The sequence below is a fragment of the Tenrec ecaudatus genome, chromosome X (assembly GCF_050624435.1).
Source record: "Tenrec ecaudatus isolate mTenEca1 chromosome X, mTenEca1.hap1, whole genome shotgun sequence".
NCBI classification, from domain to species: domain Eukaryota; kingdom Metazoa; phylum Chordata; class Mammalia; order Afrosoricida; family Tenrecidae; genus Tenrec; species Tenrec ecaudatus.
The window spans coordinates 64,101,441-64,123,876 of record NC_134548.1 but is presented as its reverse complement, the minus strand read 5'-3'; positions in this window follow the sequence as shown (position 1 = coordinate 64,123,876).

Sequence of the window (22,436 nt, the reverse complement as noted above, 5' to 3'; positions counted from 1 at the left end):
ATGTGCACCTTAGTCCTCAGAGTAACATCATTGTTCTTCAACACTATAAAGAGGTTTTCTGCAGCAGATTTATCTCCTGACTGCTGTTTCTATGAACATTGATAGTGGATGTAAGCAAGACAAAATCCTTGACAACTGAAGCCCTTTTCTCTGTTTATCACCTATTGGTCCAGTTTTGGGGATTTTGGTCTTCCTTATATTGAATTGTAACCCATATTGAAGGCTGCAATCCTTGATCTTCAGCAAGTGGTTCAATTCCTCCTCACTTTCAGCAAACAAATGGTGTCATATATGCACACAAGCAGGCTCCCAAAAGTTAGTGGAACAAGGAATCAAAAGAGAATGGAATTTTTCAGGGACTTTTTGAAATACCAGTGTGTGTGTGTGTGTGTGTGAGAGAGAGAGAGAGAGAGAGAGAGAGAGAGAGAGAGAGAGAGAGAGAGAGGAGATGTGGGCATAAAACAAACATCAAGCAACATAAGGGAGAATGCTGTTGGCTGCTGTTGAACTGATTCCGGTGCGCATGCACAGTGACCTGCTGTGTGCACCATAGTGACCCCTCAGAAGCAGATCATCAAGCCTACCTTTCAACTGAAATTCTGAGAATTCACAATTTTCAGAAGTATGTGGATAACAGTGAAAGCCAAAATTCTATTTGCACAGTCCCCACGTGGATTAAGCTTCCAGTGAATTCCTTCAGACCATTGACCAGGGATGTGAACACTCTTGCCACCAGGCAGAGGGCATTGGAAAGTGGATTACCCCTTAGGCAGCCCATGGTGGGGCTTAGAGACTTGCCTAAGTGTATCCTTGAATCGAGGCTGCCATTCTGGGCTGCACGGTCATGAGTCATGCCCCCAAAGCCTTGGTTGTTTGGCCCTGGACCACTCTTGTAAACTGTCCTGTTTCACACAGGTCCCAATCCTTGTCCTATTCTTGCTTCTGTAGTCCCACCTGGAACTGTGATGTTGGGATCTGCCGCCATGTCCTTTCAAGTCTGTGAATCTCAGATAACCCTTACATATCAATAAGACCTCTTGCTAATAGTTTCCCTCCCCTCATCTCGATGGCATGTGTTGGCCCTTGGACTATCTAGGTTACCTAGCGGGCATTTGGATTATGTAGGCTCCCTAGCGGGAATTTGGACTATATAGATTACCTAGTGGGCAATTAGACTTTGTAGGTTATCTAGCGGGCACTTTGACTATCTAGGTTACCTAGCTAGCACTTGAACTATCTACGTTACCTAGCGGTTACTTGGAGTATGTTGGCTACCTACCGGGCTGTTGGACTATCTAGGTTACCTAGCCGGCACTTGGGCTATCTAGGTTAACTAACGGGCACTTGGACTATGTAGGTTCCCTAGCGGGCCCTTGGACTATGTAAGTTCCCTAGCGGGCACTTGGACTATGTGGGTTCCCTAGCGGGCATTAGGACTATCTGGGTTACCTAACGGGCACTTGGACTATGTAGGTTAACTAGCGGGCTTTGGACTATGTAGGTTACCTAGCGGACACTTGGACTATGTAGGTTCCCTATCGTTCACTTGGAGAATGTAGGTTAACTAAGGGGCACTAGGACAATGTAGGTTACCTAGCGGGCCTTGGGACTATCTAGGTTACCTAGGGGGAACTTGGACTATGTAGGTTTACTATTGGGCACTTGGACTATCTAGGTTACCTTAGCAGGCACTTGGACTATGTAGGTTAACTAGCGGGCACTTGGACTATCTAGGTTACCTAGCAGGCACTTGGACTATGTACGTTTCCTAGCGGGTACTTGGACTATCTATGTTAACTAGCGGGCACTTGGACTATGTAGATTCCCTATCGGGCACTTGGACTATGTAGGTAACCTAGTGGTCACTTGAACTGTCTAGGTTACCTAGCGGGCATTTGGACTATGTAGGTTAACTAGCGAGCTCTTGGACTATCTAGGTTAACTAGCGGGCACTTGGACTATGTAGGTTCCCTAGCGGGCACTTGGACTATTTAGGTTACCTAGCAGGCACTTTGACTATCTAGGTTAACTAACGGGCACTTGGACTATGGAAAGAAGTGCCTAATGGTCACCAGGACCCATGGTTAATCCAGGCGTGGTCATCTGATTCCAATCGATCAGACCTAGCTATAAATCACTTATATGTCTGGGTAATTAAAAGCAAATATAAATTTTCAAAAAAAATAACGTTGCATGGGATAGAAAGAGAATACATAACAACATCAGACATAAATATGCCTCAAGACAAACTCATTGTGCACATCCAGAATACATAATGGCTCTTGCTAAGATGCATTTCCCACTAGACCCTACCCCAAGCCAGTAAAAGCCAGAAACTCTACAGTAAACTGTGGATTGTACTACTCTGAAATGGGAGCTGTGTCTCTAGACCTAATTTGGGGCTGTTCGTGCTGAGGACTCACCAATACCTGCTGCAGTGACAACAGTCCAGGTGAGAATAAGGAAATCTGGATGACAGCCAGGATATAGGAGCACTGAGACCTCAAATTGCTTCTAGGCGAGCATGGCCTAATGGGCTTCCATTTATGCACCTCTGGCAGGAGGAGTTTGTTCTGGAAAGTAATGGTTTCTAAGGAAGTATTTCTTAAACTTTCACATGCATGCACTTACCCAGGTTCCTGGAAATCGGGCTGGGGGGCAGATTCTGATTTTGTGGGTTCAGGGTGGGGGGTCTAGGATCCAGCAGTTCTAGAGGCCCTGGTACTCTTGGGCTGTTAACCACAAGGACAGTAGTCCTAAACCACCAGCCACTCCTTGGGAGAAATATGAGGCTGTAGACTCCGGGCAAGAGTGACAGTCTGGGAAACCCACAAGGGCAGTTCTACCCTGTCCTGTAGGGTCACTATGAGTCAGCATCAACTCGATGGCATTAGCATGGGAGAAGCTAATGCTGATGTTGCTGGTTCCTTGACCTATCATACTTTGAGTGGCAAAGTCCCAAGGGCCTTCCCGGATGTGATGGCCAAAAGCAGTAGTGTTCACCCTTGGTCATACTTTGGAATCCCTTAGGAGCTTTCAAGCCTCCCATTGGCCTGGCGCCATCCCAGACCAATGAAGCAAGACTTAGTGGAAGCAGGATTCAGGTCACGGTCAGTGAGAAAGCCCCCTTGGCAATGCCAACGTACAGCCAGTGCAGAGTCGAACTGGTCGACGACTCCACATGACTCCATATACTTTGGTGAAGCCAGCTGTTTGGGCAAGGTTTTCAGAGTTACCACCCATGTAGACTTGTTGGTGATAGTGCATTAAATAGAGCACATGCAGTGCATTGCATGAGTGTCCTATGTCATGCAACCACACCAGGGGTATGTTGAGCCAATTTCTCTGGGAGACCAAGGGTGTTGGCTCCATCCTGAACGTTGGCAGGGTAATGGACTGACACAGAGGAAACTCATTCTCTTTGTGGTGGTGCACTAATGGGTTCTTCACAGAAGGCCAAGTCCATGGCTGCAGATGCTCACGGGGCTGAGGGAGCAGGTCAAATCCTAAGTCAGAGGTGGGTGTTTGCATATTTACATGCCCTCACTGCCATCAAGTCCATTCCAACTCACAGGCCCATGGGACTGAGTAAAATGGCCCCCGTGGGTTTCTGAGACTGTGATTCTTTAGAGGAGTAGAAAATCTCCTCTTTCTCCAGAGGAGCGGTTGGTCATTCAAACTGCTGACCTTGAGATTAACAGTCCAACTCCTGACCACTCTTGCCGTCAGAATTCTATTTATTTACACAAGTATATATATATCCTTTCCCAAAAGAACTCCACATTTTCAAATCATTCTTGACACTCATGGCCTTTTTTCCTTTATAGCCATGCCTTTGGTTGAAACACAGATATAAGAGAAATATTTATCTACTTATAGGGGTACAAAAGTAGCTTTGGTGGCATAGTGTTTGCATGTTGGGCTGCTAACACCAAAGTCAGCACTTTGAAACCACCAGCCACTCCGTGGGAAGAAGAGTCTGTCTACTCCTATAAAGAGTTACAGTCTCAGAAACTCACAGGGACAGATCTACTCTGCCTCATAGGGTCACTATGAGTCAGCATCACCTCCCTGGCAGTGAGGTAGATTTTGGTTTCATAGAGATACAAGTCAGTCCTGAGCTGCTAAAGACAAGGTTGGCAGTTTGAACCCACCAGCTGCAGAGAAAGAGGAGGCTTTCTATTCCCATAAGGAGCTACAGTTTCAGAAATACCCACAGGGGAAATTTTAACCTCTCCTGTAGGATCAATATGAGTCAGAATCGACTTATCGGTGGTGAGCAAGTGGAGGGGACCCTAAACAGGTTCCGGTGGACCTTAAGAGTTCTACTAATTGTGCATGCTCTGTAAAATGTAAACCAAGATTTTACTTTTGCAAACATTATTTTTTCTAAACACGTCTAACTGTGAAACCATACTCGCATGCGGGTCTTTGAACCTGGTCAGTGGTCTGGGGAAGTGAAGGGGCCTGACATCCTTTGTTGTTGTTAGTGCTGTCCAGTCATTCTGACATCACAGGGACCTTCTTTGCAACACAAGGCAGCACTGCCCGGTCCTTTGCCAGCCTCAGGGGTAGTATGTTGGAGCCCATGGTTTCAGCTACCGTGTCTTCCAGTTCACCAAGGAGTTTCCTCTTTGTGCTGCTTACTAAACCCGTTTCTAAGGAGTCCATTCCAACTCATGGTGACGCCGTGTGGGTCAGCACCACGGGACCCCACATAATGCCTTATACCATATATATATATATATATATATATATATATATATATATATATATATATATATATATATATTGTGCATAATGCCTTATACCTGGTCCCTTTGGCACCTTGTGATCGCACAGGCTGGTGTGCTTATTCCATGTGGGCTTTTTTGCTTCTGAGCCAGATGGCCGTTTGCTCACCTTCAAGCCTTTAAGACCCCAGACACTATCTCTTTTGATAGCCTCTGGCCTTTACTTCGGGGTCTTCGGTCCCTGCAGAGTGGACACATGCCTGCTGTGCGGGTATGGGACGTGTCGGAGCGCAGCCTGGTGGCGGAGCTTCAGGAGCATAAGTATGGCATGGCATGTGTGGCCTTCTCATCCAGTGCCAAGTACATTGTCTCAGTGGGCTACCAGCATGACATGATCGTCAATGTCTGGGCCTGGAAGGTGAGTGGGCTGCTGGCCTCAGGACAGGCGGGGCCGGGAGGGGAGCCAAGAAACTGCTGACCGGTGGCCTTTACTTCCGCCTGCTGGCCTCAGTCCCTTTCTAGAGAACTCTGAGCAGAAAGGAGCAACTGGGTATCTAGGATGCTGAAGAAGGGGCAGAAGGAGAGGTCAAGTTCACAGCTTGTCTAACCTTCAGTGTGTAAGTTTCTTTTCCCTCAGCTCCTAGAAGCAGAGCCTTGATTTCCCTTGACTTTCTCTCCAGAAAAACATTGTAGTGGCTTCCAACAAGGTGTCCAGTCAGGTGACAGCAGTATCCTTCTCTGAGGACTGCAGGCAACCGGCACATCAAGTTCTGGTACCTCGATGACAGCAAGACCTCAAAGGTGAGGCAGCAAGTAGCCACTAGGGTGGGGTCTGCCCAGATATGTTCCACCTGCGCCCCCTTCTGCATGCTCAAAAGCCCCTTGGAAGTCTCAGCTGGGCCAGGTGCTATGTCAATATGCAAGGGAAGCCTTCTCCCTCCCTCCCCAGGGCCTGCTTTCCAGGGGGTAGCCTGCAGGGTGTGTGGGTGGCACCTGTGGTGGGTCTCCACAGGTGAATGCCACTGTACCCCTGCTGGGCCGCTCCGGGCTGCTGGGGGAACCTGCGGAACAACCTGTTCACTGATGTAGCCTGTGGCCGCGGGAAGAAGACTGACAGCACCTTCTGTATCACATCCTCAGGGCAGCTGTGCGAGTTCAGTGACCCGGAGACTGTTGGACAAGTGGGTGGAGCTGAGTGTAAGTGAATGCTTTGTCGGCACCCTCCCGTCTGTCACCTCCGGGCTCCAGGGCACCTGAGTCTGCATGCACGCTGGGGGAGGCCCCAGGCGGAGGAAGGTGTTTGGGAACCTCTCTGCTTGCTCGCCCTCTCTGTCTCTGCCTCTTCCTCTGCTTTCCTCTTCTGCTCAGCACACAGACAGCATCACAGTAAGTGTGCTGGCCCTGTCCGCTGCCTCTGCTGCCTTTCTCTGGGCCGGCCTTTTCTGGGTGTGTCTTTGCCCAAACCTCAGGTGCCTTATAAGGAAGGCTTGCTGACTCCTTCCCCCTAATTGCACGGGGCTGTGGGCCCTCTGGCCAGCTGCTGTTAGAGGGAGGGGCATTGAGGGGCTCTGCCCAGGGCAGCTGGCCTGCCTTGCGCTTGTCCTTGCCCCTTGGCTCATGGCTGTTGAGGTGTCCGGTGAAGGAGTGGACAGACGCCCTTGCTGACTGTGGCTTCTGTGCTCACAGACCACAGTGGCCCACTGCATCTCGGTGAGCCAGGACTACATCTTCTGCGGCTGTGCTGACGGCACCGTGTGCCTTTTCAACCCCTTCAACCTGCACTTCCTCAGCACGCTGCCCCGGCCCCATGCCCTGGGGACAGACATTGCCAGCATCACAGAGGCCAGGTGAGCGGTGTGGGTGGGCCCCTGAGTCCTGTCAGAGCCCCACTCTGTGCCAGGCCGTCCCTGGCATGCTGCAAGGAGAGGAGGGCACACATAGACCTCTGGGAAGACCCTTGCAGTCAAGCACAGGTGGGTCTTTTAGCATTTGTTGCTCACTGTGGGCAACCGTGGTAATCTGAGTCTGCAGTGTGGTAATTAATGCATTGTCCTGTAAACACCACAGCTAGGACAGACGGGCAGTTCCTTAGGGTTTCTGAGAGAGGCTGGAAACCTGACGGAGCAGGCCTTTCTCCCTCAGGGTGGTCCTGGGTAGCAGCTAAGGTAGGAGGGTCTTATTGTAGCCTCGGGCCTTGGGTTGGGTGATTGCAGGAAGTGAAGTTTTGCTCTGGTTTCAGTGCTGTCAGGAAGCGGGGCAGTTCTGCAGTTGGGTATATTAATTTCTCATTCAGGGAAGGAGTGGGCTAAATCTGCAAATGGCAGGAAATGATATATGACCATGACTGGTTTGCACAGTGCCCTTCCTTTTCCTCTGACGTGAGTCTAGAAGGGCCTGACATCTGCTTGGCTGCATCACGGCCACACACTGTCCCCGCCTGATGTTGGGGGCTATGAAATAGCTTGTGTTCTTTTGCAGAGCCCCATGGCAAGGAATGCCAGGCCAGCCGCTGCGTTCTTTCTCCAGTGACTGCTGGCCAACCTGCTGCTCCTCCCTTTAGTGCCCCTTTTCATTAGCGCTAACTCACCAGTTTGCCCTGTCTGCCCTGGACACCCTGACCCCCTCTTTCCTCAGTCGCCTTTTCGCTGGAGTGGCCAATGCGAAGTATCGGGACACCATCACCTTGACCTTTGATCCTGCAAATCCGTGGCTGTCTTGTGTGTACAATGACCATAGTACTTATGTCTGGGGTGTGAAGGGCCCCAAGAAAGTGGGCAAGGTGTATTCAGCTCTGTATCATTCCTCCTGCGTCTGGAGTGTAGAGGTACGTGGGCCAGGTCTGCTGAGACTGACCGTGTTTCCTGGCCTACCATTAGGAGCTGGGGTTCCTCAAGTGTGGAATTTGTTTCCTCCAGCACCCTTGCTCCCCAAGCTGTGCCCCTGGGTCCCTTCGTATCTGTTAATTGGCTCTGAGGATGGGAGGGGATTTTAGTGCTGACTCATCTCAGACGTTTTTCAGTATGCCCCTGTGCAGTCTTAGCTTGGCCTCTTTGGACATGTTCCTGAACTTGACCAAACCTTAGTTTCTGCAATTGTGAAATGACATACCTGATGCATTTGATTTTTACGAACAGGAGACAATGTAAGTGGGAGATTTAGAATGCCTAGTACTTACTAGGTGCTTGGTTAATGTATATTCCTTTACTTGTTAAAGACAAGAGCTAATCATTATGACTTGCTTGCTATGGGACAAGCCGTTGCCTCCAGGGGACAGGATGGGGGAACTTTAGGCCCCCAAGGACAGAGGTTCAGGAGGGTTTAGCTGAAAAGGGTTGGGGACAAAATTTATTATCTCCAAGGGAAAGATACTAACTTGACAATGAAGAAACGGCAAAACCCACCCTTAGCCAAGTCATTAAGGTTAACATCCCGTGGCAGCAGCATGAATCTGGTGAGAGGGTACACTGAGAGGTTTCAAAATGTTCCCAGAAAATGTTATGACTCTTAAGAACTCCCAATAAAATGTTGAACAACAACAACCAACGTTGATGGAAAGTTTCTTTTAGTTCTGTTTTTCCATGCAGCCTCCTCCTAGCATTGTGTCTGGTATTCTTGACCCAAATGTATAAGGAACTTAGGATAGTCATGAGGAAACATCAGGCAACCTTCATTTGAGGTACACCTGCCAGAGTAACTTATCACACTCTCCCAGGTGTCAGGGTAGGAAAGACAAGCAAAGACTGAAAGCCGTTCTAGACTGGGACAGATGACACCCATGTGCCGTGGGGGCTCCTGGGATCCTGGAGCAGAAGAAGTACATTCGTGGGATAAACAAACAAACTCATTGGCATTGGGTTGATTCCAACTCAGAGCAACCCCCGCTGGTGACATTTAAATAAAGTCTAATAATGTTGTACCAGTGTGACCTCCGTGGTCCTTATCACTGTGTACTGTAGTGCATAAAACATTAATACGAAGGGAGACCAGGTGAGAGAGTTGAATGTGACATATCTTGACTCATTTTTCTAAAGGTTCAACCCAAAAGGTAAAGTAAAACAGCTCTTGATGGAGAGGAAAAGGTGGAAGGGGGTGGGTGATGATTCTTTCCCCCCGCTGCCTGGCACTGAACGGCCTCTCCTCTCTTCTCATTTTGCAGGGTCCACGAATTGCAGTTCCTGAGTGAAATGCTGAAGGTGGAGGCCCATGAGTCAGAGATTCTGTGCCTGGAGTACTCGAAGCCAGACACAGGTACCTGGCCCTGGCCTGGAATGGCCTTGAGTGAGCCCCTCCAGTCTGGCCAGAGCCACTGATACTTGTCCTGCCTCTTGACTATGGGGCTGATCGTTCTTTTGGCTACCAAAAGAGTTAGTGATCCTTCTTGATGTCTCTGAAGGCTTCTTGTTGTTTCTGAAGGCTTTGGGGAGGACTGCATCTCAACTCTGCCCGACTCCATGGCTCATGTGGCTTAAGGATGTGGGGCTCAGTTTCTCTGGGTGCTCTTTGCTGGGCACTCATGTTGGGCTGCGATCCACAAGCTCAGCAGTTTGAAACTACCAGCCGCTCTGCAGGAGAAAGGTGGGCCTTTCTACTCCTGTAAACAGTTACAGTCTCAGAAGCCCATAGGGGGTATTCACTATGAGTCAGCATTAACTTGATAGCAGCAGATTTGATTTTTGTAAAGTCTTTTTAAAGCCAACCAAAAGCTGAATCAGTGAAGAAGATCTGCTTTAGACATTGTGCTCTTTTAAAGAATAATCTGTCTGTGATCAGATTGACACAGGAACTTGGAAGGTTAGGTGAAAAGTTTAAGGGGCAGTGAGCTTATGTGTGTGATGGAAATTTGGAATTGGAAAAGGACAGTGAGAATGGCTACATAATTTCAGAAATATAATGAATGTTAGCAAATTGTACATGTAGAAATGATCGAATTGGTATATATTTTTGTGTGCATTGTTTTAGATCAGGGAGAAGACTCGAAGTTCAAATATAATTTACAGAGACCCCCCTTGTTAAATCTTGAATGGGACAAAGTCCAGAAAAAACAAATCATCTGGTTGAGGGAGACCGTAAGCATGAGGCCATAATGGGGACTGAAGGATTCACAACAGCTCGGTCACATGGAAAACAAAGGAAGCCCCTTTAAAAGTCAAGTTCCCAGCAGATCAGACCATCACAGTTGGAAATGTGACTACAGAAATGGGGAAGGGACCATGATTGGAGTAAATACATTATTGCAGATTAGAAAAGTTTACAGGACTGGTTCAGGGCCCTCCAACCATCTTGGTCAGGGCATGAACGTGCAACCTCAGTACCCCAATTCCCATCAAGGGCATACTCAGGCAAGTTCTTGAGGGCTAGACTACTCCTCACCAGGCTGGCCAGAGGAGTGGGTGGAAGCAAACAAACTCTGCCTGAGGGCAAAGCATTTTACGTTGCTAGTTCAGAGTCATGGAGCTCTAGTGCCATAGAAGGTTATGGGTTGGGCGGTTAACCACAAGGTTTCACTCTTCAAAACCACCAGCCAGCTCCAGGGAAGAAAGATGAGGCTTTCTACTCCAATAAAAATATATAGTCTGGAGATTAAAAGCCCCAATGTAAGTTAACTGGGTTGATTCCTACTAGAGGGATAATGTGTGTGGGCCAGATGCTTGCAAGGTCCCTCAAGGCAATGCTGCCAGACTGCAGTCTCTGCTCCCTGCTGGTGGAGACAATGGATTGCTTTTCTCTAAAACTTGGAACCATTAGCTTGGTTCCAGTAGGTGGAGTTCACACCCTACTGATAATGGTTCATATGGAGATCCAGAAAACAGGTCAAAGTTAAGCTGCCATTCTAAATGTAGGATCCGCCCATTTTGTCACCTGTATACCCCCAATCCCTCCTCTTCCTATTGCATGTATGCCCCTAGACCACCCCTTCTCACCGCTGTATAACATAGTCCAAGTCCTTCCTGTGATGTATGTCTTTACCCTCCCGTTTCCAATTCCCCTTGTCCTCCTTCCCTTCCCCCTCTCTCCATGTGGACCACCAAGTGGGGCTGAGGTGAGCAATGCTACCATGATATGTGTGTGACTGCATTATTGTAATATCTCTTCTATCTCTCATGCTCCCAATGACTTTAATATTTATATCTCAACCCTTTATGTTTCCAGGGCTTTCAATGACATTAGGCATCTTTTCAATGTTTATGAATCATGCTTATGAACCTCTCTTCTGTTAGTTGTCTGTGTGTATGCATTGCCTGTATTAAAAACATATAGAACCGAGCAATTTGTCTGGAAAAATAATTTATAGGAACTTTATGTTAGATTGCCATGCGTTTTGCATAGCCAATTGTTCTTTTAAAACACTTTTCTTGTCATTGTGATACCATGCTAAAAGGTAAAAACATCTGTATATAGTCAAATAGCTTTATCTTTCCTTTAAAGACATGAACCTTCGTGTCTTGCTTAAAGTTTCCACCTCACTAAAGCTAAATTGCTACTCTCGAAAATAAATCCCTCTAAGTTTTTAATGCTTTGAATATTTTATCGCTCTAATCCTCCTGGAGTTTATTTTTGAATGTAGTATGCTCCTTCCTTTGATTTCTTGTAAATTCAGCCAATTCAACCACTCATTAACCAAAGTATTCCTTTACCACTGGATTGTTTTGCCACCTTTGCTTTGCATAGCATATAGTTTTAAATTATATCCCAGACTACTGAATTATTTGCCAGAGTGGCTTTACTAATTGTACACTGGCATCACAACACGCGGGAGCTTCGGAAAGATCGTGGGAGAAAGGAATGAAAAGAGAAGATAATTTCCCATGAATTTTTGAAGCTTCCTCGTACAGGTGCTTTACAGTAAGTCGACATTAGGGTTTATAATCAATAAAAAATTCAACTGTGATCCAAGAATGAGGGGCGTGACATTTCCTGGTTGAGACAAAAGCGAACAGGCGAGCAGAATACGAAAAGAATTGGTTAACCGATGAAACTGCAGCCAAGTGTTAGCTGTTATCACAAAAATGAACACACAGAATATTCTTGAACTTGGAAGTGGGAACTTCAGCCTTTCAACGGCCATCGACGGTGCGGGGCAACATCCCCGCACTCCTACGCTCAGGAAGGGGGTTCTGGGGTCTGCGGCGCCGCGGGGCACAAGTGGGGCGAAGGGCTGCGAGGGAACGCCGAGGCAGAGGGGTCCCCGCGAGGCGGCTGCGGGCCGCTCCAGAAGGCAGGGGTCCGGGGGCTCTGCGGTCCCTCAGGACCCTCCAGGAGAGGCTCCAGAAAGGCAGCTGGAGGCCCCGGCCGGCCGTGCAGCTCGCTGGGAGGCGCGGGCGCACGTGCTCCGCCGGTCCGGGCGGCGGGGGCGGCTGAACGGGCCCTGGCCGTGGGCGGCGGGCGGCGGGCGGCGGGCGGGCGCAGTGCGGCGCCGGGCAGGCGGGAGGTGACCGCGCGGGGCGGTCGCGGCGGCTGGGGCTACTGACGGCACACGGATCCGGAGCGCACTGCGCGGGGCGGGGCGCCGCGCAGGTGAGAGCGGCAGCGGACCCGGATGCGGCGCGGCTGAGGGCGGCCGAGGGCGGGGGGTCGCGGCGGCTAGCTCTTGGAGATCCCGGCCGGAGGCTCCGGCGCCGGTGCTGCGCTTCCTGCCGGCTCGAAGAACGAGCCCGAGCCTGGCCGCCCTCGGGATGCCTTGCTGAGGCTCCGCCGGACGTCCCCAACAGGGGGGGGGGGCGGGGCGGGGCGCGTTCGGGCGCCTCCTGAGGGCGCCTCAGCGGAGAGCGGCGTTGGCGCCGTGGAGTCTACGCTCCACGCGGGCGGCCCAACCCGCCTGCCACTCAGGTGTCTTTTTGCACGGAAGTGAGTTTTAGGAGCGGGAAACCTGTGGTGGGCGTGACTGACGTGTTTTTAAATCATTTTCTATACATTTAAAGCTGTAAAGGCAAAACTTCATGATCCAATTAATATAGCCAAAAATTCAGGCTTGATAGAAACATTTAGAATCCAGGCACTGGGGGTAAAGTCCCCTTATTCCCATCTGTTATTGGAGGAAGGTATGAGAGAGATTGGATACTGCGGTGGGAAGAAATAGAGCCAAATAGGAATGTCTGCTTCTATAGGGAGAATGTATCAGCCATGCGCTCACTTTAAGGCAGCACAGCTTTAAGGGAGAATCTGTGGAAATGATAGATTACCGCAGGAACATGAACTTGGAGTATATCTCCAACTAACAGAGTGGTGGTCTTCCAGCCATGGAACATTAGTCTCCCAGATTCCCTCTGTACCAGTCAGGGAATAAGTCCCAGTATTATTTCCCTTGGTGCTAGTATCCCACATTTCCCCTCTCTGCATTATGTTTAAGATTCAAAAAGTGTCACGGAGGCAACATGGTCTCTTTTCATATCTATTAGCTTCCTATAGAAGTGACATGAGACTGCAAGCATCACAATTATGATAAAAAACACAGTCAGACTGGAACTTAAGCTATGTGAAGTACTTTGCCCCCAAGCTCGCGGGTCCAACCCTTCCATGCTACTCCTCAATTGCTTAATCACATCAGAGCCAGGAGAAGCCTCAAGCTTGTCTTTGAATGTATAGAAAATATCCTTTTTAAGCTGATCAATATCTAATGAAATGTTTCCCTTAAACCCTTGCAAATGTTGGCCTCTCCATCTCTTCCTTGTCCATCTTTCTCCAAAGGTGGTTGCGTCCTTTTAAAGGGAGTCCATCAGTTTTATTCTGTAAAAAACATACATGCATAGCCTTTTCTCCAGGTGAATGGACCTGGATCCCAAACACAGTTTCCATCATCCTCAGATTTCTTAGGATCAATTTTCTCTGTAGAATTGAAAACGTGTTTATCTTCCCTAATTTTATTACAAGCTTTTAGTAAGGAGAAAAATTTTTTAGTTAAAATGAGTAAATGAACTTTGTCACACATAAGATTCCTCTTCTCCTCCTTCTGTTTTAACAATTTAAATAGTAAAGCATTGCTAGATCTTGAACCAGTAAAAGTACTAGTTAGATAACCTTCATTGTTATGTAAATACTGGCTCCCATCCCTCAGAGAATTAAGAGAGCTAACTAATTGGGAGAACTTCTTATCATACTTTGAAAGACTGAAAAAATTCTTAATAAATTTGTTCAGCTGATCTTGAAGTAACTTACCAAGCAGACATTTTTTCTCCAGGCTTACCAATAAGGTTATAGGCTCAATTGAGCCGTTTTGCCTTTCAGGCTTCTCACACTGTATGATTTTACCTTGCAATATTCTGTCTTGGTTAACTTCACTCATTCCCTCTATGCTGGCTTTAGGGGAAGTTAATGGGAGGGCCTTAGGCCCCCCTGAATGCCCTAAGGAAATGACCCGGCATCCACAGTTAACAAACCTTTTTCCTTCCATTTCTAATTCCATGTGGGGGCGCTGTTTCTCCACAACAGCAGTCCAGAAGACTGCTTGATTTATAGGGTGGTCAAACTTCTCAAGTACTCTTTCCTGATAGGTATAAATTTTTACTCTAGAAATGCAAGGAAGGGAAAATTGGCTTAAGCGATCCTACATTTTTACAAACCATGGTATATCAGAACTCATTACTGCCTTAATTTCTTCTTCACAATCCTGACCAATAACTCCAGCAACACCTTGAGAATTTATGTTGGACTTTCTTTTTTTTTTTTTTGACTTTCTTAATAAACTTCCTATAGTTCTTTTAGGTAGTGGACCCCAATTACTGCTCTTCGTTTCTGATTCAATCACAGTTTTGGGCTTTTTCTTACAACTCTTATCAACTCCAGTATCAATTTTAATTTCTTGAGTACTAAGGTTAAATCTTCCTGATAGAAACTGTATTAATCTTTCAATAAGAGGTCCCTGCTTTTGAGGATCAAGCTCCTGTGAAGGCTTCTGAGCCATCTCTTGGTTATTCAAACCAACTGCAGTGAGAACAGAGACTAGGTTTTTGCCTCTTTGGCTAGGTCTGTTCTCCTGCTGTGAGGCTGCTAGATAAAGGCGATTTCTCTCAAAGATCTTCTTTGCTCCAGTAGGCAGACACCTTGCCTACCACGCTCTGCTATGAGGGCTCTGCATCAAGCTTCTTCCACTATTTTCCCGCCGGGAAGTCTTTGCTAATGGCGACCCTTCACTGTTGATTTTTGAACGACATTGGCTCGCCCAATGAGTTCCCTTCCTACAATGGAGGCAGAGTTCAGGTTCGTTTAAACCCGATCTCCATGGTCCTGGCCCATGCTCTGACATTGGCCGCAGCCTGCTCTGCCTACACTCTTTTGAAGATGACTTGTCTTCCCACAACTAAAGCACTTTCTTCCAGGTCTGATATAGTTTGCCAATGAAGCTGCCATGAGGTCTGCCTTGTATTCCTCTGCCTCTACATTCCTGCATATCCTAAAATAACCCAGCAAAGTGCCCTGTTCGCTGTAGGGATGCAAGGCATTTTTACAGTGCTTATTAGAGAAATCATAAGATAGCTTGTGCACTAGGTCTCTTACTGCCTGAACATTCTTCACACATTTGGAAATAGCATCTTCCAGTCGGGACACAAAGTCAGCGTAACGCTCATCATTCTGTTGTCTTATAGCCCTGTAACGCGGCGTTCTCGCTTCTGATGGAATTATCTTTTCCCAGGCCCTTAAGCAAACCTCATGTATCTGTCCTATTGTCTGTTCAGTAAACTGTAGTTGAGACTCAACTGTAATATAATTTGCATCCCCTAGCAATTGATGAATTCCTATATCTATCCCATCCTCAGCATTCTTCCCAGCTCTTGCAAGGGCTGCTTCCTTCCATAGCATTTGATATCACAAGCATTCTGAAGAGTAAAGACAAATTCTCACTAAAGCTTTCCAATCTGTAGGGGTCCAGCTGTCAGACTCTGCTAGAGCCCTTATCATGCTAATTACAAAATGTGAGTCTGGGCCCTAGTCATTGATTGCCTGCTTGAGATCTTTTAGCAACTTAAAAGGCAAAGGCACTGTGAATTCCTTTTGGTTCTAACAGGATAAGACATCTTGCATTCTAAATCTTCTTCTGCAATCCCTCTTCCTACTCTGGAGAGTAAAGGTGCTTTCCTATACTTTGCTTCTTTACGTCTATTCTCTGAGCTACTCTTTTCAATCTGGATATCTTGGAGTTCCACTTCCTGAACTTCACCTTCTGTGCTAGCTCTCCTAGTTTGCATTTCTTTGGAGCTAATCTCTCTACCTTCAGGGCTGGCTTGCTTGATTGTTTTACAATCTCTGGCCTTTCTTACACTAAATTCCAGCAGGAGAGCAGTTGCTTTTACTATGTCCCCTTCTGACTCAGGCTCATTCTTTTAGCTCTGCCTAAAATCTTCTCATCTGCCTGAAACCCGTTCTCACTGCTTCTCATCTGATTTAAATTTGGGCATCTTAGACGTTGCCTGTTCTGCTTCTTGGCTTTCTCTACCTTTGAAAGCAAGGGAGCTTCCTGGGATTGTTTAATAGCCATGCTTTGGATCTTGCAATCCACTGCCTCTAGTACTGTATCACCTTTAAACCTTCGGAGTCTGCAGTCTCGCGAGAGCATACAGGCTTTGGCAATGAGGTTCTGTTCTAGAATTGGAGGCTTTAGATAACAAACCAATCCCTGCCTTTTCAGTTTTTCCTAAAGTTTCTTAACCTAAATCATGCTTATTCACAGACACTTTAGCTTGCTTTTCTAGATTTGAATAGACACAAGACTTCTCACTAGACTGTTCATCCTTATTCTCTTCCTCCTGCAAAAGTTTTAAAACCATCTTAACTTGTACCCACAGAGACCACTTCTCCATAGGGATACTCTCCCCATCTCTGTGCTTCCTTTAAGTTGACAATGACCTCCTCCCAGGTCTCTAAATCAAAAGTTCCTTCCTCTGAGAACCATGAATTATACCTTTTTACTACTTTTAGAAAACATTGTATCTTTTTCTTCGTTACTTTTACACCTTGTCTTTTCAGTAAGTAGAGAGCATGGTACCATAAGTTTCAGGTTTACTTTTACCTTGCTCCCATTATCCTCTTTAAAATTCTAATTCACTATTTCCACTACTTCTCTGTCAATCCCCACACCGGATCCTCACTTCGCACAATTTTCAAATTCACTCTACGTACCAATGGGGCCATATAATTGTTATATGGGATATAACTCATATTGTCCCACGTTGTGCGCCATTTGTCTGGGGAAGCCCGCCTTGTGCTGGGGCTCCAGCCTCCAGCCCAGTCCTTGAGCCTCCTGCCTGGTCTCCATCCCACCTCCCTTCGTCCACACTGAGCGTGGACCTGGCTGGTAAGATCATGGCCATCCAGGAGGTGAGCATGCTACCATGAATTGTGTCTGACTGCATTATTGTAATGTCTCTTCTATCGCTCATGCTCCCGGTGACTTTAATATAATATTTATATATCTCAACCATACAATTGTGCTTATTGAACCCAAGATTACTGGTGGGGGGCTGGCACCCCAACTCATACCACAGTACATACCATTTGTCTAGTTCTTCAATGCTTCCTCTCCCGCTCACTCCCTCCAACTATCATGACCTCAGCTCTACCTTACAAAGCCGGCTAGACCAGAGCATGTACACTGGTACAGATAAGAACTCTCAACACACAGAATCCAGGACAGATAAACCCTTCAGGAACAGTAATGGAAGTAGTGATAACATGAGGGTAGGGATGAGATAGAGGGAACTGATAGCAATGATTGATGTATTAACGCTCACACCCCAGGGGGACAAGCAACAGAAACATTGGTGAAGTGAGACCTTGGACATTGTAAAATATGAAAGTATAATTTATCAAGGTTTCATGAGGGTGGGAGAGTGGGAGAGAAGGGGGGAAAAGGAGCTGATACCAAGGGGTCAAGTATAAAGAAAATGATGATGGTACCGTAGGTACAAATGTGCTTGATACAATTGATGTATGCATTGTTATAAGTGGTGTAAGAGCCCCCGATAAAATGACTTAATTTTTTAAAAGTGTTTAGGTAGATCTTGATGGAGGATAGATTGAGAAACAATAGTTTCAGAATTTGATAATTTTGCTTAATAATCAAACTGAAAACTCACTGCCATTGCATCTTTTGTGACTCACAGCAACCCTGACTTTCAGCAACCCTATTGGACAGGGTAGAGCAGCCCCTGTGAGTTTCTGAGACTGCAACTCTTTACAGGGGTAGAAAGCCCTAACGTTTCTCTCTCAGAGCGGGTGGTGGTTTTGAACTATGTGGGTAGCAGCCCAAGTGAAAACCACTATGCCACCAGGGCTCCCTGTGCCACATAGCGGGAGCTGTTGTTTTCCCAAACATTCACTTGGCTATTTCTTTTATAAGAAGCCAAGTAATTTGGCAGCTTATTTCTGTTCCAGTTTTCTTATATAGAAAATGTGGTGACAGTGTGAACCTGTTTGTTGTAGTTTATGTGAACATAATTGAGTGATCTAGACCAAGTGAGCTAGACCAAGTGAGCTGACTGGTCAAAAATCAGACCTGTGGATTGCCAAATTGGTTCTGCTGAGATTGGGGCTTTCCTGGATCCACAGGCTTCCTCCAAGCTGTGTCCGAGAAGCTCTGCATTTTAGAGCTACATTTTATAGTTGAAAGAGAGGCCTAAGGAGGGAGGGAGTCCTTAAGCTCTAAGACCTTAATGCTGTCATTGCTGTCCTCTTTTAGTGTACCTGCAGTTTCCACACTGCAGTGGGAACCATTGAAACAGCTGTTCTCATTCTCTGAGATGGTGTGCCACCCCACTCCATACCACCACCACCTCATCCCTTTCTCTTATTGTAGAGATAATGCCCCTTCCATATGTATCTCAGATATTCAATTAATGAAGAAAGACAAAAGTAGGAGAAATGATTTAGATGAAGGAGACCATAAGCATGAGGCCATAATGGGGTCCAAAGGCTGTGTGGCCATGTCGCTAATTATAGAAATGGATGAAATCTGCCACAAAAATGTGATTGGAGGCAGAGCAATTCATCACTCTCTCAGGCAGGACTACATAAGTGAGAATGGGGCCATTATGGAGACATGGAGACGATCACAGATTAGAAAGGCTTACTGGATTTGTTCTGGGGCCTTCCGACCACTATAACTCATGACCATAGGGTCTTAGACTTTCCCAATTTCCATTGAGGACCTTCCCAGGGAAGTCCCAGAGGGCAGATTGCTCCTCTCTGCTCTGGCTAGTTGTTGTTGCGTGCCATTGAGGACACTTGGACTCGTCGTGACCTCACATACAACCGAATGAAACACTGTAGGGTCGTGCACCATCCTCACAATTGTTCCTGTGCCTGAACCACCGATGAAGCCACTGAGTCCATCCACTTCTTCGAGGACCTCCTCTGTTTCATGGCTTCTCCACTGTACCAAATAGGATGTCCTTCTCCAGGGACTGGTCTCTCCTGACAACATGTCCAAAGTATGTAAGATGGCGTCTTGCCATCCTTGCCTCTAAGCAGCACTCTGGCCTTATTTCTTCTGATACAGATTGGTCAGTCCTTCAGCAGTCCATGGTACTGTCAGTAGTCTTCTGGTGGACCACAATTCGATGCATCTGTTCTTCTACAGCCTTCCTTATTCAGTGTCTAACTTTCACATGCATATGATGCAATGGAAAATAGCATGGCTTAGGTCATGTGCACCTTAGTCCTCAGAGTAACATCATTGTTCTTCAACACTATAAAGAGGTTTTCTGCAGCAGATTTATCTCCTGACTGCTGTTTCTATGAACATTGATAGTGGATGTAAGCAAGACAAAATCCTTGACAACTGAAGCCCTTTTCTCTGTTTATCACCTATTGGTCCAGTTTTGGGGATTTTGGTCTTCCTTATATTGAATTGTAACCCATATTGAAGGCTGCAATCCTTGATCTTCAGCAAGTGGTTCAATTCCTCCTCACTTTCAGCAAACAAATGGTGTCATATATGCACACAAGCAGGCTCCCAAAAGTTAGTGGAACAAGGAATCAAAAGAGAATGGAATTTTTCAGGGACTTTTTGAAATACCAGTGTGTGTGTGTGTGTGTGTGTGAGAGAGAGAGAGAGAGAGAGAGAGAGAGAGAGAGAGAGAGAGAGAGAGAGGAGATGTGGGCATAAAACAAACATCAAGCAACATAAGGGAGAATGCTGTTGGCTGCTGTTGAACTGATTCCGGTGCGCATGCACAGTGACCTGCTGTGTGCACCATAGTGACCCCTCAGAAGCAGATCATCAAGCCTACCTTTCAACTGAAATTCTGAGAATTCACAATTTTCAGAAGTATGTGGATAACAGTGAAAGCCAAAATTCTATTTGCACAGTCCCCACGTGGATTAAGCTTCCAGTGAATTCCTTCAGACCATTGACCAGGGATGTGAACACTCTTGCCACCAGGCAGAGGGCATTGGAAAGTGGATTACCCCTTAGGCAGCCCATGGTGGGGCTTAGAGACTTGCCTAAGTGTATCCTTGAATCGAGGCTGCCATTCTGGGCTGCACGGTCATGAGTCATGCCCCCAAAGCCTTGGTTGTTTGGCCCTGGACCACTCTTGTAAACTGTCCTGTTTCACACAGGTCCCAATCCTTGTCCTATTCTTGCTTCTGTAGTCCCACCTGGAACTGTGATGTTGGGATCTGCCGCCATGTCCTTTCAAGTCTGTGAATCTCAGATAACCCTTACATATCAATAAGACCTCTTGCTAATAGTTTCCCTCCCCTCATCTCGATGGCATGTGTTGGCCCTTGGACTATCTAGGTTACCTAGCGGGCATTTGGATTATGTAGGCTCCCTAGCGGGAATTTGGACTATATAGATTACCTAGTGGGCAATTAGACTTTGTAGGTTATCTAGCGGGCACTTTGACTATCTAGGTTACCTAGCTAGCACTTGAACTATCTACGTTACCTAGCGGTTACTTGGAGTATGTTGGCTACCTACCGGGCTGTTGGACTATCTAGGTTACCTAGCCGGCACTTGGGCTATCTAGGTTAACTAACGGGCACTTGGACTATGTAGGTTCCCTAGCGGGCCCTTGGACTATGTAAGTTCCCTAGCGGGCACTTGGACTATGTGGGTTCCCTAGCGGGCATTAGGACTATCTGGGTTACCTAACGGGCACTTGGACTATGTAGGTTAACTAGCGGGCTTTGGACTATGTAGGTTACCTAGCGGACACTTGGACTATGTAGGTTCCCTATCGTTCACTTGGAGAATGTAGGTTAACTAAGGGGCACTAGGACAATGTAGGTTACCTAGCGGGCCTTGGGACTATCTAGGTTACCTAGGGGGAACTTGGACTATGTAGGTTTACTATTGGGCACTTGGACTATCTAGGTTACCTTAGCAGGCACTTGGACTATGTAGGTTAACTAGCGGGCACTTGGACTATCTAGGTTACCTAGCAGGCACTTGGACTATGTACGTTTCCTAGCGGGTACTTGGACTATCTATGTTAACTAGCGGGCACTTGGACTATGTAGATTCCCTATCGGGCACTTGGACTATGTAGGTAACCTAGTGGTCACTTGAACTGTCTAGGTTACCTAGCGGGCATTTGGACTATGTAGGTTAACTAGCGAGCTCTTGGACTATCTAGGTTAACTAGCGGGCACTTGGACTATGTAGGTTCCCTAGCGGGCACTTGGACTATTTAGGTTACCTAGCAGGCACTTTGACTATCTAGGTTAACTAACGGGCACTTGGACTATGGAAAGAAGTGCCTAATGGTCACCAGGACCCATGGTTAATCCAGGCGTGGTCATCTGATTCCAATCGATCAGACCTAGCTATAAATCACTTATATGTCTGGGTAATTAAAAGCAAATATAAATTTTCAAAAAAAATAACGTTGCATGGGATAGAAAGAGAATACATAACAACATCAGACATAAATATGCCTCAAGACAAACTCATTGTGCACATCCAGAATACATAATGGCTCTTGCTAAGATGCATTTCCCACTAGACCCTACCCCAAGCCAGTAAAAGCCAGAAACTCTACAGTAAACTGTGGATTGTACTACTCTGAAATGGGAGCTGTGTCTCTAGACCTAATTTGGGGCTGTTCGTGCTGAGGACTCACCAATACCTGCTGCAGTGACAACAGTCCAGGTGAGAATAAGGAAATCTGGATGACAGCCAGGATATAGGAGCACTGAGACCTCAAATTGCTTCTAGGCGAGCATGGCCTAATGGGCTTCCATTTATGCACCTCTGGCAGGAGGAGTTTGTTCTGGAAAGTAATGGTTTCTAAGGAAGTATTTCTTAAACTTTCACATGCATGCACTTACCCAGGTTCCTGGAAATCGGGCTGGGGGGCAGATTCTGATTTTGTGGGTTCAGGGTGGGGGGTCTAGGATCCAGCAGTTCTAGAGGCCCTGGTACTCTTGGGCTGTTAACCACAAGGACAGTAGTCCTAAACCACCAGCCACTCCTTGGGAGAAATATGAGGCTGTAGACTCCGGGCAAGAGTGACAGTCTGGGAAACCCACAAGGGCAGTTCTACCCTGTCCTGTAGGGTCACTATGAGTCAGCATCAACTCGATGGCATTAGCATGGGAGAAGCTAATGCTGATGTTGCTGGTTCCTTGACCTATCATACTTTGAGTGGCAAAGTCCCAAGGGCCTTCCCGGATGTGATGGCCAAAAGCAGTAGTGTTCACCCTTGGTCATACTTTGGAATCCCTTAGGAGCTTTCAAGCCTCCCATTGGCCTGGCGCCATCCC